Genomic DNA, 14,716 nt, shown 5'->3' on the forward strand with positions numbered 1-14,716 from the left:
TTGAAAGTGTGTTGGTGTGGTGGGATTGGATGAAGTATGAAGTGCAAAAGTTTTTTCGTCGATGGGGCTATAAAAAGGCTGCCATGGTTAGGAGTCAATATAAAGATTTAATGATGAGGGTGGAATGGCTAGAGAAAATGAGGATGTGTGGTGTGGATGTGGATGATTTGTTAAGAAGTGCGAGAGAGGATTTGAAGAGGACTTTGGAGAGGAAGGGAAGGGAAATAATTTTTAGGTCAAAGGTGGTCCATCTTGATAAAGATGGAAAGTGTTCAAGATATTTCTTTAAAAAAATAAATGGTAAGAAGGAGGGTATGGAGGAGATTTTTGATGTGGATGGTGTTTGTGTGAGTGGGGAGGATGTAATGAAGGAAGTGGTCACGTTTTATGCTGAGTTGTTTGGCAGGAAGTGGGTGGATGAGAGTTTGAAAGAAGAAGTGCTTAAGACTTTGGATTGTAAGGTGGATAAGGATGGATGTTCTGGTCTATGTGAGGCAGTGATTGAGGAGGAAGTTAAGAAAGCGGTGTTTGGTGCAAGGAAAAATGTGACGCCTGGGAAGGATGGTTTGCCTGTGGAGCTATATGTTATGATGTGGGAAGTGATGGGTATGGATTTAGTGGAAGTGTGTCAGTTTATGTGGGAGAATGGGATGCTTGCGGGTTCAATGAAGGAGGGAGTGGTGGTCTTAATCCATAAGAAAGGGGATAAAAGGTGTTTGAGTAATTGGAGGCCAATTACGCTTCTGAACGCCGATTACAAGGTATTCAGTAAAATTTTGGCGTGTCGGATGCGTGTGGTTGTAGCTGATGTGATTGGTAAAGATCAAGTGTGTGCAGTGCCTGGTAGATGTATGACGGATAATCTGTGTCTTTTAAGAGATGTGTTGTGGGATTGTAAAGTAAGAAAGCAGAAGTGTATGGTGATGGCTGTTGACTTTGAAAAGGCGTTTGATCGCGTGTCTCATGTGTTTCTATTTGAGGTTTTGCGTAGAATGGGTTTTCCGGAGAAATTTGTGCGTGCCGTGAGAGGATTGTATGGGGAGGTGATGAGTGAATTTCTGGTGAATGGGTTTTTGAGTGAGAAAGTGTGTATTAGGTCTGGTGTGAGGCAAGGTTGTCCCATGTCACCGGTATTATTTGTGTGCGTGATTGAGCCACTGCTGTGTATGATTCGGAAAGAGAAAGTGGTGCGTGGTTTGTTAGTGCCAGGGAGTGGTGGAATGACTGTGAAAGTCTTAGGATATATGGATGATGTAGTAGTGGTGAGTGAGAGTGTGGCCTCTATGGAGAGAGTAAAATTGTTGTTGAATTTTTTTTGTGGCGCGTCAGCGTTTCGTGTGAATTGGAACAAATGCATGTTTAAATGTTTTGGTGACAATAGGATTAAGATGGATGGTGTGGCTGGTGTGGATGGTGCAATTAAAGTGTTGGGAGTTTTTTTTAATGATGATTTGAAAGGTTATGAGAGTTGGGATGAATGTGGTGAGCGGATTGTGCGGAAGATGAATTTTTGGAAGTTACGTTCTTTGTCTTTGGTAGGGAAGGTTCTTATTATTAAGGCTGTTATTCTCCCTATTTTGCTTTATGTTTCTTGTATTTTTCCAGTGCCCTATAGGAAAATTAAAAAAGTGGAGAAACTAATTTTTGTGTTTTTTTGGGGCAGTAGGATGGAAAGACTTAAGAGAGAGATTTTGTTTAAGCAATATTTGTATGGGGGACTAAAGTTTCCGAATATTGAAGTGTTTCTAACATTGCATTTTATTAAGACTACGGTCATTTTGATTGGGAAGAATAATAAAGGGGCATTTATGTGTAAGTATTTGGCTGGATGGATGCTGTATGGTCTGAATTGGGTGAAGCGTGATAAGAATGTGCCTGTTGCTTTTAAGTGTCCTGAGTGGTATGGTTTGATTGAGAAGTTTGTGAGGAAGAATGATTTGTTAGCAGTTGCAATGAAAGACTTTATGTTGGTTAAGAAGGTGATGGGGAAGATGTGTGTGAATGAGTGTGAGAGTAATGTGGTGGGATTGCGTTCTATGGAAGTTGCGCGGGTATGGAAGAAGTTAAGCATTCAAGGTGTGTCGAATAGACAGCGAGATATAGTATGGATGGGCCTTCATAATATTTTGCCAGTGAGGGATTTTCAGAAGAAAAGAGATCTCATAAGATCTGCAGTATGTCCAAGGGATGGTTGTGGAGCGAATGAGACGGTGAGGCACCTTATGTGGGATTGTAATTTTGCGTATGATGTGTGGAAAGGTGTGGGTGGACTGTGTAAAGGGGTTGCTGGTGTGAAGTTTATTGATTGGAGAGTGGCTATGTTTGGTTTTGGTGCTAGTCGTCGTGGCCTAGAAAGGATGATGTGGTTTATTATGGTGTGTGTGCAGGAGAGCTTGTGGGATGTGAGAAATTTGTGTGTGTTTAAAAGAGTAAATTTAACAGTAAATGATTGTATTAGGTTGATCTTAGCAAGACTATATGTAATCTATTTGTGGGATACAAGAGAAGGTGGTGGTGGTGGAACAGATTCTGAAGGTGTGTGGAAATACCTTAAGTGGCAGGATATGGTTAAATACCGTTGATATTTTTTCTGGAAATGTCTCTGGCATAGGATTACTTGTTTGTATTTTTGTTGAATAATACTTTAATAAAGAAACCACAATGATGCTTATGAAGTGGCAGTATAACTTATGACGAAGTCTGGTTAACTGTTTGCTTATATCTAAACCTGAGTGGTTTTAAAAAAAAAAAAAAAAAAAAAAAAAAAAATCTGTTCTTATCAGTTTAATATCTGATACGTCCCCTATCTGGGGACCATATATTAAATGGATTTTTAGAACAGGGAGATGGAAAAAGAGCTTGCTCTGTCCACTCCACGCATTGACCTGGTATTGCAGTATCTCCAGGACCGGTGCACCCCTTCTTTAATGCAGTTTCTAAAATCAGAAAGAATTGAATTCAATGTTTTTTGTTCATTTTGCTTGTTTGTCGGATTTTGGGATGGACTCTTTGGCTTTGCTTTTCTTCTCCTCATTGGATTTTTCATGTTCAAAGTTGCAGAAGCCAGATTACAAGCTCATTTTGGTTCAACTTCAGCAACTGTGCATTGCATTGCCATGTAATGTGATGCAATGCTATCTTTCTAGCTCTCCCTTTTTACTTCCTTTTGGATAAACAGACATATTAGGCAAGCATTTTGGAGCTTTCACCTAAATAACTACAGGTGGTGAGATAAGCTGCACAATATAATTGACCTTTCAGTATATTGTTGCACACACACCATCTATTTAGCAAATGCCCTTGTTATCAACAGCAGCCTTTTAAACTCACCTGAGCTAACAGCTATGTGCGCTGGTTACTCTGCTGCGCTTAAAATTTCTTTTTTGGTTTGCTACAATGCCTTTTCTGAAACGTTGTCTCCTTCTGCTGGAACACTGACTTCTTTCATTTAATGCCTGCAGACTATAAAAGAGAACCCAACCCAAAAAGTTTGGTTGATTAGTCTGTGGCATTCTGTTAAACTGTTGCTTATGGCGGTCTCTGTGAGCTTCTCAGCGACATTCAGCCAGCCAGGTATCCTGCCTGCAGTAGATGGAATGTGGCAATGGAACGCTGGCTGCGCGTGTCATAATAGGCTCTGAGCCTTTATATACCTGTGCACAGCAGCAGCCACCTTCAGTCTGCTGCTGGACAGCCAGCAGCAGCAGCAGCAGGAGAGGTATGTAATCAGGAGCCCTCCTGCTAAGGGTAGACAGCTGCTCGTTCCACCCCACCCCCCGCCTTAATTGGTTCTCCTCCCTTCCAACGGTGTTGAGGCGGGTGGGAACAGCAGGGGGTGAAGGTGCTGTGTTTAAAGAGGTGGAGTTATGCAGATCTAAAACGCGTGGATTGCAGCAGCAGCAAGCCGAAAAGTGCAGGCATGTAAGGGATCTAGAGGTTGACAACATGTCTTCTTAACGGGAGTCCAGGAGCTCATCTCCACAAATGGACTTTTCAGGATCCTTGGGTGGCTCCGTAGTTTGAAACCAATTCTGGTTATCGCTTCTCGGCCTTTTGGCTAAGATCAAGTGTAGTATCTGTTCTTATCAGTTTAATATCTGATACGTCCCCTATCTGGGGACCATATATTAAATGGATTTTTAGAACAGGGAGATGGAAAAAGAGCTTGCTCTGTCCACTCCACGCATTGACCTGGTATTGCAGTATCTCCAGGACCGGTGCACCCCTTCTTTAATGCAGTTTCTAAAATCAGAAAGAATTGAATTCAATGTTTTTTGTTCATTTTGCTTGTTTGTCGGATTTTGGGATGGACTCTTTGGCTTTGCTTTTCTTCTCCTCATTGGATTTTTCATGTTCAAAGTTGCAGAAGCCAGATTACAAGCTCATTTTGGTTCAACTTCAGCAACTATGCATTGCATTGCCATGTAATGTGATGCAATGCTATCTTTCTAGCTCTCCCTTTTTACTTCCTTTTGGATAAACAGACATATTAGGCAAGCATTTTGGAGCTTTCACCTAAATAACTACAGGTGGTGAGATAAGCTGCACAATATAATTGACCTTTCAGTATATTGTTGCACACACACCATCTATTTAGCAAATGCCCTTGTTATCAACAGCAGCCTTTTAAACTCACCTGAGCTAACAGGTATGTGCGCTGGTTACTCTGCTGCGCTTAAAATTTCTTTTTTGGTTTGCTACAATGCCTTTTCTGAAACGTTGTCTCCTTCTGCTGGAACACTGACTTCTTTCATTTAATGCCTGCAGACTATAAAAGAGAACCCAACCCAAAAAGTTTGGTTGATTAGTCTGTGGCATTCTGTTAAACTGTTGCTTATGGCGGTCTCTGTGAGCTTCTCAGCGACATTCAGCCAGCCAGGTATCCTGCCTGCAGTAGATGGAATGTGGCAATGGAACGCTGGCTGCGCGTGTCATAATAGGCTCTGAGCCTTTATATACCTGTGCACAGCAGCAGCCACCTTCAGTCTGCTGCTGGACAGCCAGCAGCAGCAGCAGCAGGAGAGGTATGTAATCAGGAGCCCTCCTGCTAAGGGTAGACAGCTGCTCGTTCCACCCCACCCCCCGCCTTAATTGGTTCTCCTCCCTTCCAACGGTGTTGAGGCGGGTGGGAACAGCAGGGGGTGAAGGTGCTGTGTTTAAAGAGGTGGAGTTATGCAGATCTAAAACGCGTGGATTGCAGCAGCAGCAAGCCGAAAAGTGCAGGCATGTAAGGGATCTAGAGGTTGACAACATGTCTTCTTAACGGGAGTCCAGGAGCTCATCTCCACAAATGGACTTTTCAGGATCCTTGGGTGGCTCCGTAGTTTGAAACCAATTCTGGTTATCGCTTCTCGGCCTTTTGGCTAAGATCAAGTGCTTTATTGCAGGAGATTGTGGTTGAAGGGCACTCGGGTACCCCTCTCCTTGGCCTGGCAGGATCGTCCACTTTGGTGGACTTAACCTGCTTGCTGCTATTAGGGAGAGGGCTTAGTCCCAGGGTAACGAGTTGCGATCCCCCAGCTTCCAGGTGTTTTTCGCTGCAAGAACACTGGGAGCGCAGATTGCAAGCGGCTGCAATTTGCAACCTTGTTGCGTTTTTCCATGGAGGTTGACCCTAACCTCGTGCCTCTTTATGCGAGGCTAAAAAACTCTATCCAAGTTCACTTCACGGCGGGTGGCTCGGATATGAGGAAATTAGGGCATGTAGTCCAGGACGTGCTCAGGAACCTTCTTGGCGTACAAAGGAATGAAATTCTCTCCATCCAGGATTATCCCAGAAGAGGTGACTATGACATCACATTCACCGGAGAAGGTATTTTTAGAGATGTACTAGAAAAGTTAAAAAAAGTTGAAAATAGTCCTGTTTTGAAAGGGATACAAATTGTTGAGCACGTCCTGGATGAGGTAAGACTGGTTATTGTAAAAATATTTTCGCCCTTTGTTTCTGCTCCAGAAGTAATGTCATTTCTAGCAATTTATTTTAAAAGTGTTAAATGCATTGGGAAGATATTAAACGAATATAACATATGGACATCTAAGTGGAAATTCCTTGTGAAGTGTACAAGAGATCCAAATACACCAGGTGGTATACGGCTCCCCCCTGCCCGTTTCAAAATTGGGCAAACAAATGGGGATTTCTTCTTTTCTGGGATGCCAGTATATTGCAGAAACTGTGGGCGCTATGGTCATTCAAAAGAAAACTGTCATGTATCATGTAGAAATTGTGCTAGTGAAGAACATGAGACAAAAGAATGCCCTAAGGAAAAGAAATGCAGTTTTTGCCAGACTCCAGGTCACTTTTATTTTTCTTGCCCTCACAGATTTCGGGAAGATGAGCAAAAGTTGAAGTCCAAGACGTCCGACCAAGGACCAAAAGATCAGACCACCCCTCAGGAGGAGGAACAACAACCTGGAGCCTCTGGAGACAATAAGGGCGTACCAAATAGTGAAGTGTCTCCAGAGTCTATGACAGGTAAAATACCAAATCCCAAAACCTGGCTGCAGGACCTGCGGGAGTCCAAAAGGAGGGCTGAGAAGGAGCAGAAGGGCACTACTGGTAAGGTCAAAAGGGACCGGCAAAAGGCCGACACAGAAGCCCATGCCCAGTCTGGGTCTCCTAGTGCTGAGGGCGCTGAGTGGATAAAGGTGGGTCCTAAGAAAAAGAAAAAGGGTGGTTCGGAGGAGGCAGCAGGAGGTGAACAGATGGACACTTCTCCAGAAGGGGACGTGGACGCTGGACCCTCAGGGGTTTTGGTCTCCGCTGCTACAGGTGGGGACCGGGATCTTGCTGCCTCTGAAGAGTCAGAGGCTCTGCCTTGTGCGCAACCTCCTCCTATAGGACGACCTTCTACAGGTCAAACAGGGGCGGCGGAACCCCTCGGGGACCCACCTGATGAGGAACTGCATGGCCAGCCAATGGAGACCCAGCGGGTTCTGCCAGCCAGCCCTCTGAGCTATGCCAGTGTAGCGTCGGGTTTATATAAATGTGGTAATCTTTCCTCCTCCACGGAGACTCTCGTGACGATACTATCAGATGAGGAGGGAGGCGCAAGCCCAGTGGTCTGATCAGGTTCATCGGACAGGTAAATCCGTTGCTCTTAGTTACCTAAGTAAAATTTCTACATTTTCTAATGATGGCTGAACTGAAAGGTATTTCCCTCAACGTGAGAGGCATAAAATCTAACACGAGAAGAACTGCTCTTTTTAATTTTTTTACGTGTTTTACTGCATCTGTATTTTTTCTGCAAGAATGTAATATCCCACATGAAATGTCATATCAAAAATATAAAGATGAGTGGAAGTGTGGGCCATCTGTCTGGTCCGGATCGAATGCTGCAGGATCAGCGGGTGTAGCCATACTTTTTAAAGGGAACGTTTTAATTGATTTTATTCAGGAAATTTTACCAGGTCGTATTTTATTAGTAAAAGCTTTTATTGATGGTATTAGATGGCAGTTTTTAAATTTTTATGGATCCCCAGAGAAAAATGAAAGAGCCGAAATGCTTGATCTTTTACCATTATTTATTAATAACTCTGTACCTTTTATCTTAGCAGGGGATTTTAATTGTGTTTTAAAAGGTGAAAACCGGCGCTCCAGCTCTGTAAGCAGGAACTACGATAAAACCTCAGGTATGCTACATGATATAGTCAAAGATGCTAAATTGATAGACATATATAAAGAGTGTCATAGTGACAGCCCAGAGGACGCCGGTTTCACTTGGAGCAATGCTAATTGTAGCTCTAGGATTGATTTTATTTTTGGTTCAGATAAAACAATACCTGCCAAATGTGAAGTTTTAGCTAATATATTTTCAGACCATAAACTTTTATCCTTTACCATAAAAGTAAATGACAACAAAAAATGTGGTAAGAAAAGCTGGAAAATGAACGTATCCCTTTTAACCGACCCGCAGATTTTATCAGATTTTATTGAGTTTTATAGGAAATGTAGAAAAGGGAAAAAAACAAATGAGACTATGAGTGTATGGTGGGATAGAATGAAAGTAAAAATAAAAGACTTTTTTATTAAAAAGAGTATATGTAGAGCCAAAGAAAAATATGAAGAATATAGAATTTTAAATACCCGCCTACAAACATTATTTAAGCTCAGAGACAATGGGATAGATGTACAACTTGATATTTCAAACTTAAAAGAAGAGATTTCAAAATGGCTAGAACAAAAAGGAAAAGAGATAATTTTTCGTTCTAGAGTACAACATATAGAAGAAAATGAAAAGTGTTCCAGATATTTTTTTAGGAAAAATAAAAAAGAAAAAGTGATAATTGACCATATAGATGGTGAGAATAATATAAAAAATATGCTGGGTAAAGTTGAGGTTTTTTTTTCTAATCTTTTTAATGGAAAAAATATAGATAATAAATTAATGGATGATTCGCTGCAAGGACTAACAGCTGTTTTAGATCCCGCATCCCAAGAGTTTTTATCCCAAGTTTTAACGGAACAAGAAGTGTTAAAAACTATTAAAAGTTTTAAAACTGGAAAGGTCCCTGGTCCTGATGGCATCCCAATAGAATTTTATGTATGTTTTTATGATATTTTAAAAGATGATTTGTTTTATTTGTTTACTGAGGTTTTTAATAATAAGGTTTTATTAAATTCCTGGAAGAAAGGTGAAGTCTCCCTCCTATACAAAAAATGTGATAAATCAAAATTAGAAAACTGGAGACCAATAACACTTTTAAATTGTGACTATAAAATAATGGCTAAAATTTGTGCAAATCGTCTAAAAGAAGTCATCAGCAAAGTTATTCATTCTAATCAAGTGTGTGGGGTGCCGGGGCGCAGTATATGGGACAATCTGAATTTAGTGAAAGACTGTATTGAGGATGTAAAAGACAGAAAGGGGAAAATGGCGATTTTATCTATTGATTTTGAAAAAGCATTTGACCGTGTCTCACACTTTTATCTTTTTAAAGTTTTAGAGAAAATGGGCATACCAGAAGGGTTTTTACTATCGCTTAAAGCATTTTACAAGGATTGTACAAGTAAGATTTTAGTGAATGGTTTTAAGACACAAGAGGTATTTTTACGGTCAGGGGTGAAACAGGGATGCCCTCTGTCCCCCCTACTGTTTATCTGTGCACTGGAACCAATGTTATGTGCAATACGCCAAAATAAACAGATATGCGGTGTCCCTCTGCCTGGAAGCGGTGGTTTGGAGGCCAAGGTTGTAGGCTACATGGATGACGTGGCGGTCTTGTGTACAGATGCACCATCACTTACGGCCACTCTCCATCAAGTGCAATCCTTTTGTCTAGCTTCTGGTTTTAAAATCAATTTTAATAAGTGTAACATTTTAAGTGTTGGGGGGATGATTTTACGTGATGTACCAATTAATGTCTCCGAATCCATTTCCATTTTAGGTATATCATTCACTGAAAATAATGATGGTTATAATAGTTGGGAAACAGTTACACAGAAAGTAAATACGAAAATATGTATGTGGAACATGAGGAGACTTACAATGGAGGGTAAAGTATTGGTTTTAAAGATGGTGATTTTACCTCTTTTATTGTATCTTAGCATGGTTTTCCCCCCGCCTGTTAATGTTTTAAAAAAGATAACCAAAACCTGTTTTACCTTCTTTTGGAACTCAAAAATGGAAAAGCTGAAAAGAGAAATCGTGATGAAATCAAAAGTAAAAGGTGGTAAAGATTTTCCAGATTTTAATAGGTTTCTTTTAATCCATCTGTTCGTTTACTGTTTTAATGCCCTTTTTAAGAATCACTATTGGTCCTTTTTTATGCGTTTTAATACAGGATTTTTTATGAGAAAGTTTGGATGGTATGAAGTTAATATATCTGTGCCCCATGCTTTTAATTTGTCGACGCATTATGAGATTTTAAGGAAAATAGTGTCCGATTTTAATTTAGGGACTAAGAAAATAGAGGAATTAAGAAATAGTAAGAAATTAATTAAAGAAATACGTAAAAGTGAGGAAATATGTAATGTTGACAGATATGATGATGACAAATCTATGTCTATCTGGAAAATGATTAACGTTTTTTATCTTTTTAATGAACAGAGAGATCTGGCTTGGAGTTGCATGCACCGCTGTCTTCCTTGCCGGGCATTCCAATACAGAAGAGGATTTGTGAGGTCTGCCATCTGCCCAAGAACCGGATGCCAAGACGAGGAAACGGTGGAACATCTATTATGGACATGTAATTTTGCAAAGGATTTCTGGAGAAGACTGCTCCCCCTACTGGAAAGGGTGGCAGACCTCAAGGACTTTACATATAAAACTGTGCTATACGGACTTATGGAATGCCCCACAATGGACCAGTACACAATGGCTTGGAAGACAGTGAACTGCGCCAAGTCATCTCTCTGGAAAGCGCGCAACATTGCTATTTTTAAACAAGATGTTTTATCAGTGAATGATGTTTTAAGTTTATGTTTATGTGAAATGTATACTTATTATTTAATTGACAAAAAGAAGAATGTACATATTTCCAAAAAATGGCTTGTTGACCAATGGAACCTAATTATTTAAAATCTTTGTATTTTTTTGTTTTGTAAATTTCATTTGTCTTTTAACGTTTGGTATTTGTTTAATTATGCTTGTAATTTGTTAAAGTTTTAATAAACGGTTTTATCCCTCTGCAGGGGATAGCCAAATTAAAAAAAAAAAATCTGTTCTTATCAGTTTAATATCTGATACGTCCCCTATCTGGGGACCATATATTAAATGGATTTTTAGAACAGGGAGATGGAAAAAGAGCTTGCTCTGTCCACTCCACGCATTGACCTGGTATTGCAGTATCTCCAGGACCGGTGCACCCCTTCTTTAATGCAGTTTCTAAAATCAGAAAGAATTGAATTCAATGTTTTTTGTTCATTTTGCTTGTTTGTCGGATTTTGGGATGGACTCTTTGGCTTTGCTTTTCTTCTCCTCATTGGATTTTTCATGTTCAAAGTTGCAGAAGCCAGATTACAAGCTCATTTTGGTTCAACTTCAGCAACTGTGCATTGCATTGCCATGTAATGTGATGCAATGCTATCTTTCTAGCTCTCCCTTTTTACTTCCTTTTGGATAAACAGACATATTAGGCAAGCATTTTGGAGCTTTCACCTAAATAACTACAGGTGGTGAGATAAGCTGCACAATATAATTGACCTTTCAGTATATTGTTGCACACACACCATCTATTTAGCAAATGCCCTTGTTATCAACAGCAGCCTTTTAAACTCACCTGAGCTAACAGGTATGTGCGCTGGTTACTCTGCTGCGCTTAAAATTTCTTTTTTGGTTTGCTACAATGCCTTTTCTGAAACGTTGTCTCCTTCTGCTGGAACACTGACTTCTTTCATTTAATGCCTGCAGACTATAAAAGAGAACCCAACCCAAAAAGTTTGGTTGATTAGTCTGTGGCATTCTGTTAAACTGTTGCTTATGGCGGTCTCTGTGAGCTTCTCAGCGACATTCAGCCAGCCAGGTATCCTGCCTGCAGTAGATGGAATGTGGCAATGGAACGCTGGCTGCGCGTGTCATAATAGGCTCTGAGCCTTTATATACCTGTGCACAGCAGCAGCCACCTTCAGTCTGCTGCTGGACAGCCAGCAGCAGCAGCAGCAGGAGAGGTATGTAATCAGGAGCCCTCCTGCTAAGGGTAGACAGCTGCTCGTTCCACCCCACCCCCCGCCTTAATTGGTTCTCCTCCCTTCCAACGGTGTTGAGGCGGGTGGGAACAGCAGGGGGTGAAGGTGCTGTGTTTAAAGAGGTGGAGTTATGCAGATATAAAACGCGTGGATTGCAGCAGCAGCAAGCCGAAAAGTGCAGGCATGTAAGGGATCTAGAGGTTGACAACATGTCTTCTTAACGGGAGTCCAGGAGCTCATCTCCACAAATGGACTTTTCAGGATCCTTGGGTGGCTCCGTAGTTTGAAACCAATTCTGGTTATCGCTTCTCGGCCTTTTGGCTAAGATCAAGTGCAGTGATCTAGCGGTTTGTGCCTTGGTCTTGGCTGGGAGGCGCTTGGGGTACCCGGCTCCTTGGCCTGGGGGGATCGCTACACTTATCGGTGGAGCTAAACCCCCCTGCTGCTATTAGGGAGTCGGATTAGTCCCTGGGCAACGAGAGGCGATCAGCTTGTCACCACACATAGCTGTGGGGGGCAACTGTCGCCACACATAGCTGTGGTGGCAACATTTGGAGGATTAAAAGGAAAAAACGGAAGGAAAACGGATCGTTGAGATGGAGTTTTGGAAAAAGAAGAGATGCTTACGTGTTTTTGTGAAACGGGAGACGGAAGAAACTTTTTTGGAAGAAAAATGGATTCTGGAAATTTTGAGGAAATATGAAGTTTTGGAGAAGGATATCTACTGTATGCAAGAAATAAAGCAAGGTAAAGTTTGTGATGTGACTCTAGTTTCTGAGGAAAAGTGCATTCATTTTTTCAAAGGCTGGAGTGAAGAGGATTCTGGGAAAATTGGAGTAAGTGCATCATTCATGGGGAAACCGAAGAGTGTGATAATTTACATGGACAATCCGTTTGTGGAAATAGAGGAGATAATGGTTTTTTTGGAATCTAAATGTAAGATGGTAAAGTTTCAGAAATTATACAGGAACAAAGTTGGTATTTGGAACGGAAAGAGACGTTTTTTGGTGTGGACAACAGGAGAAGAAAATTTGCATAATGGGAGGATTATGGTAAACGGGAGTTCTGGGTATTGTTACATGGAAAGCAGCAAAGGAACTTTTGAAAAGAACTTTGGAGGACAAAAGGAAGATATTGGTGATAAAATGAAGAAGGAAGTTGATGCCATAATTATAGAGGAGAATAAGCAGGGAAAAGAAGTTGAAAGTTTAAAGGTGAAATTGAAGAAAAAGGTAACGGTACAGGAAAATTGTGGATCAAGGAAAGTATCTGGTGAAAAGAAAGAAGTAAAAGAGGAAAAGGGTAAAGTGTTGGAGAAGGTGGTGACTTTCAGAGATGATGAGGAAGAGTATGATAGGGAACAGATGCGGTTAGAGCATGAGGAGGAAGAAAAGAAGTTAAGGGGTTTTGTTGGGAGGAAAGTAAAAGAGAAAAAGGGGATATTTAGTTTGGGAAACCGGGTGAAGTAATGTCAGTGGTGATTTGTTTGGAAACTGTTGAAACTGCAAAGGAATTGTTATGTTTAACTTTATATATATTAATTCAAATGAAAAAATATAAATATAATATCTAAACACGATGATGGAACTAAAATCTTGAGTTTGGTGATATACGATTTAAGATTATAAAACTTAATTTCTGAGTGTTTGGAAAAAAAAAAAAAAAAAAAAAATCTGTTCTTATCAGTTTAATATCTGATACGTCCCCTATCTGGGGACCATATATTAAATGGATTTTTAGAACAGGGAGATGGAAAAAGAGCTTGCTCTGTCCACTCCACGCATTGACCTGGTATTGCAGTATCTCCAGGACCGGTGCACCCCTTCTTTAATGCAGTTTCTAAAATCAGAAAGAATTGAATTCAATGTTTTTTGTTCATTTTGCTTGTTTGTCGGATTTTGGGATGGACTCTTTGGCTTTGCTTTTCTTCTCCTCATTGGATTTTTCATGTTCAAAGTTGCAGAAGCCAGATTACAAGCTCATTTTGGTTCAACTTCAGCAACTGTGCATTGCATTGCCATGTAATGTGATGCAATGCTATCTTTCTAGCTCTCCCTTTTTACTTCCTTTTGGATAAACAGACATATTAGGCAAGCATTTTGGAGCTTTCACCTAAATAACTACAGGTGGTGAGATAAGCTGCACAATATAATTGACCTTTCAGTATATTGTTGCACACACACCATCTATTTAGCAAATGCCCTTGTTATCAACAGCAGCCTTTTAAACTCACCTGAGCTAACAGGTATGTGCGCTGGTTACTCTGCTGCGCTTAAAATTTCTTTTTTGGTTTGCTACAATGCCTTTTCTGAAACGTTGTCTCCTTCTGCTGGAACACTGACTTCTTTCATTTAATGCCTGCAGACTATAAAAGAGAACCCAACCCAAAAAGTTTGGTTGATTAGTCTGTGGCATTCTGTTAAACTGTTGCTTATGGCGGTCTCTGTGAGCTTCTCAGCGACATTCAGCCAGCCAGGTATCCTGCCTGCAGTAGATGGAATGTGGCAATGGAACGCTGGCTGCGCGTGTCATAATAGGCTCTGAGCCTTTATATACCTGTGCACAGCAGCAGCCACCTTCAGTCTGCTGCTGGACAGCCAGCAGCAGCAGCAGCAGGAGAGGTATGTAATCAGGAGCCCTCCTGCTAAGGGTAGACAGCTGCTCGTTCCACCCCACCCCCCGCCTTAATTGGTTCTCCTCCCTTCCAACGGTGTTGAGGCGGGTGGGAACAGCAGGGGGTGAAGGTGCTGTGTTTAAAGAGGTGGAGTTATGCAGATCTAAAACGCGTGGATTGCAGCAGCAGCAAGCCGAAAAGTGCAGGCATGTAAGGGATCTAGAGGTTGACAACATGTCTTCTTAACGGGAGTCCAGGAGCTCATCTCCACAAATGGACTTTTCAGGATCCTTGGGTGGCTCCGTAGTTTGAAACCAATTCTGGTTATCGCTTCTCGGCCTTTTGGCTAAGATCAAGTGTAGTATCTTTCGAAAAGGCGGTTTTGGATGTTGGCCGCCCTAGTAGATTGATACATTATGCACACTGGGGTTTAGGCACTTGTTAGTACGCCAGTTGGCTAATATAGTCATCTGGTGGAA

At 41.2% G+C, this 14,716-nt stretch overlaps 3 non-coding genes and 2 pseudogenes across 3 annotated transcripts; all 5 read left to right on the forward strand.

Annotated features, from left to right (window-relative positions):
• Positions 1-2,704: 2,704 nt before the first annotated feature.
• LOC141234573 (U2 spliceosomal RNA) lies at positions 2,705-2,922 on the forward strand (annotated as a pseudogene).
• Positions 2,923-4,037: 1,115 nt separating this feature from the next.
• Positions 4,038-4,228, forward strand: LOC141234346 (U2 spliceosomal RNA). Its single transcript, XR_012300327.1, has one exon. It is a non-coding gene; the product is annotated as a U2 spliceosomal RNA (small nuclear RNA).
• Positions 4,229-10,618: 6,390 nt separating this feature from the next.
• Positions 10,619-10,809, forward strand: LOC141234548 (U2 spliceosomal RNA). The gene has a single exon (XR_012300520.1). It is a non-coding gene; the product is annotated as a U2 spliceosomal RNA (small nuclear RNA).
• A 2,445-nt stretch (positions 10,810-13,254) lies between these two features.
• On the forward strand, positions 13,255-13,448 carry LOC141234579 (U2 spliceosomal RNA). Its single transcript, XR_012300541.1, has one exon. It is a non-coding gene; the product is annotated as a U2 spliceosomal RNA (small nuclear RNA).
• Positions 13,449-14,563: 1,115 nt separating this feature from the next.
• Positions 14,564-14,655, forward strand: LOC141234656 (U2 spliceosomal RNA; annotated as a pseudogene).
• The last annotated feature ends 61 nt before the right edge of the window (positions 14,656-14,716 follow it).

Source organism: Phyllobates terribilis, unplaced genomic scaffold (assembly GCF_046119375.1).
Source record: "Phyllobates terribilis strain yellow unplaced genomic scaffold, ASM4611937v1 Scaffold_636__1_contigs__length_917067, whole genome shotgun sequence".
NCBI lineage: Eukaryota > Metazoa > Chordata > Amphibia > Anura > Dendrobatidae > Phyllobates > Phyllobates terribilis.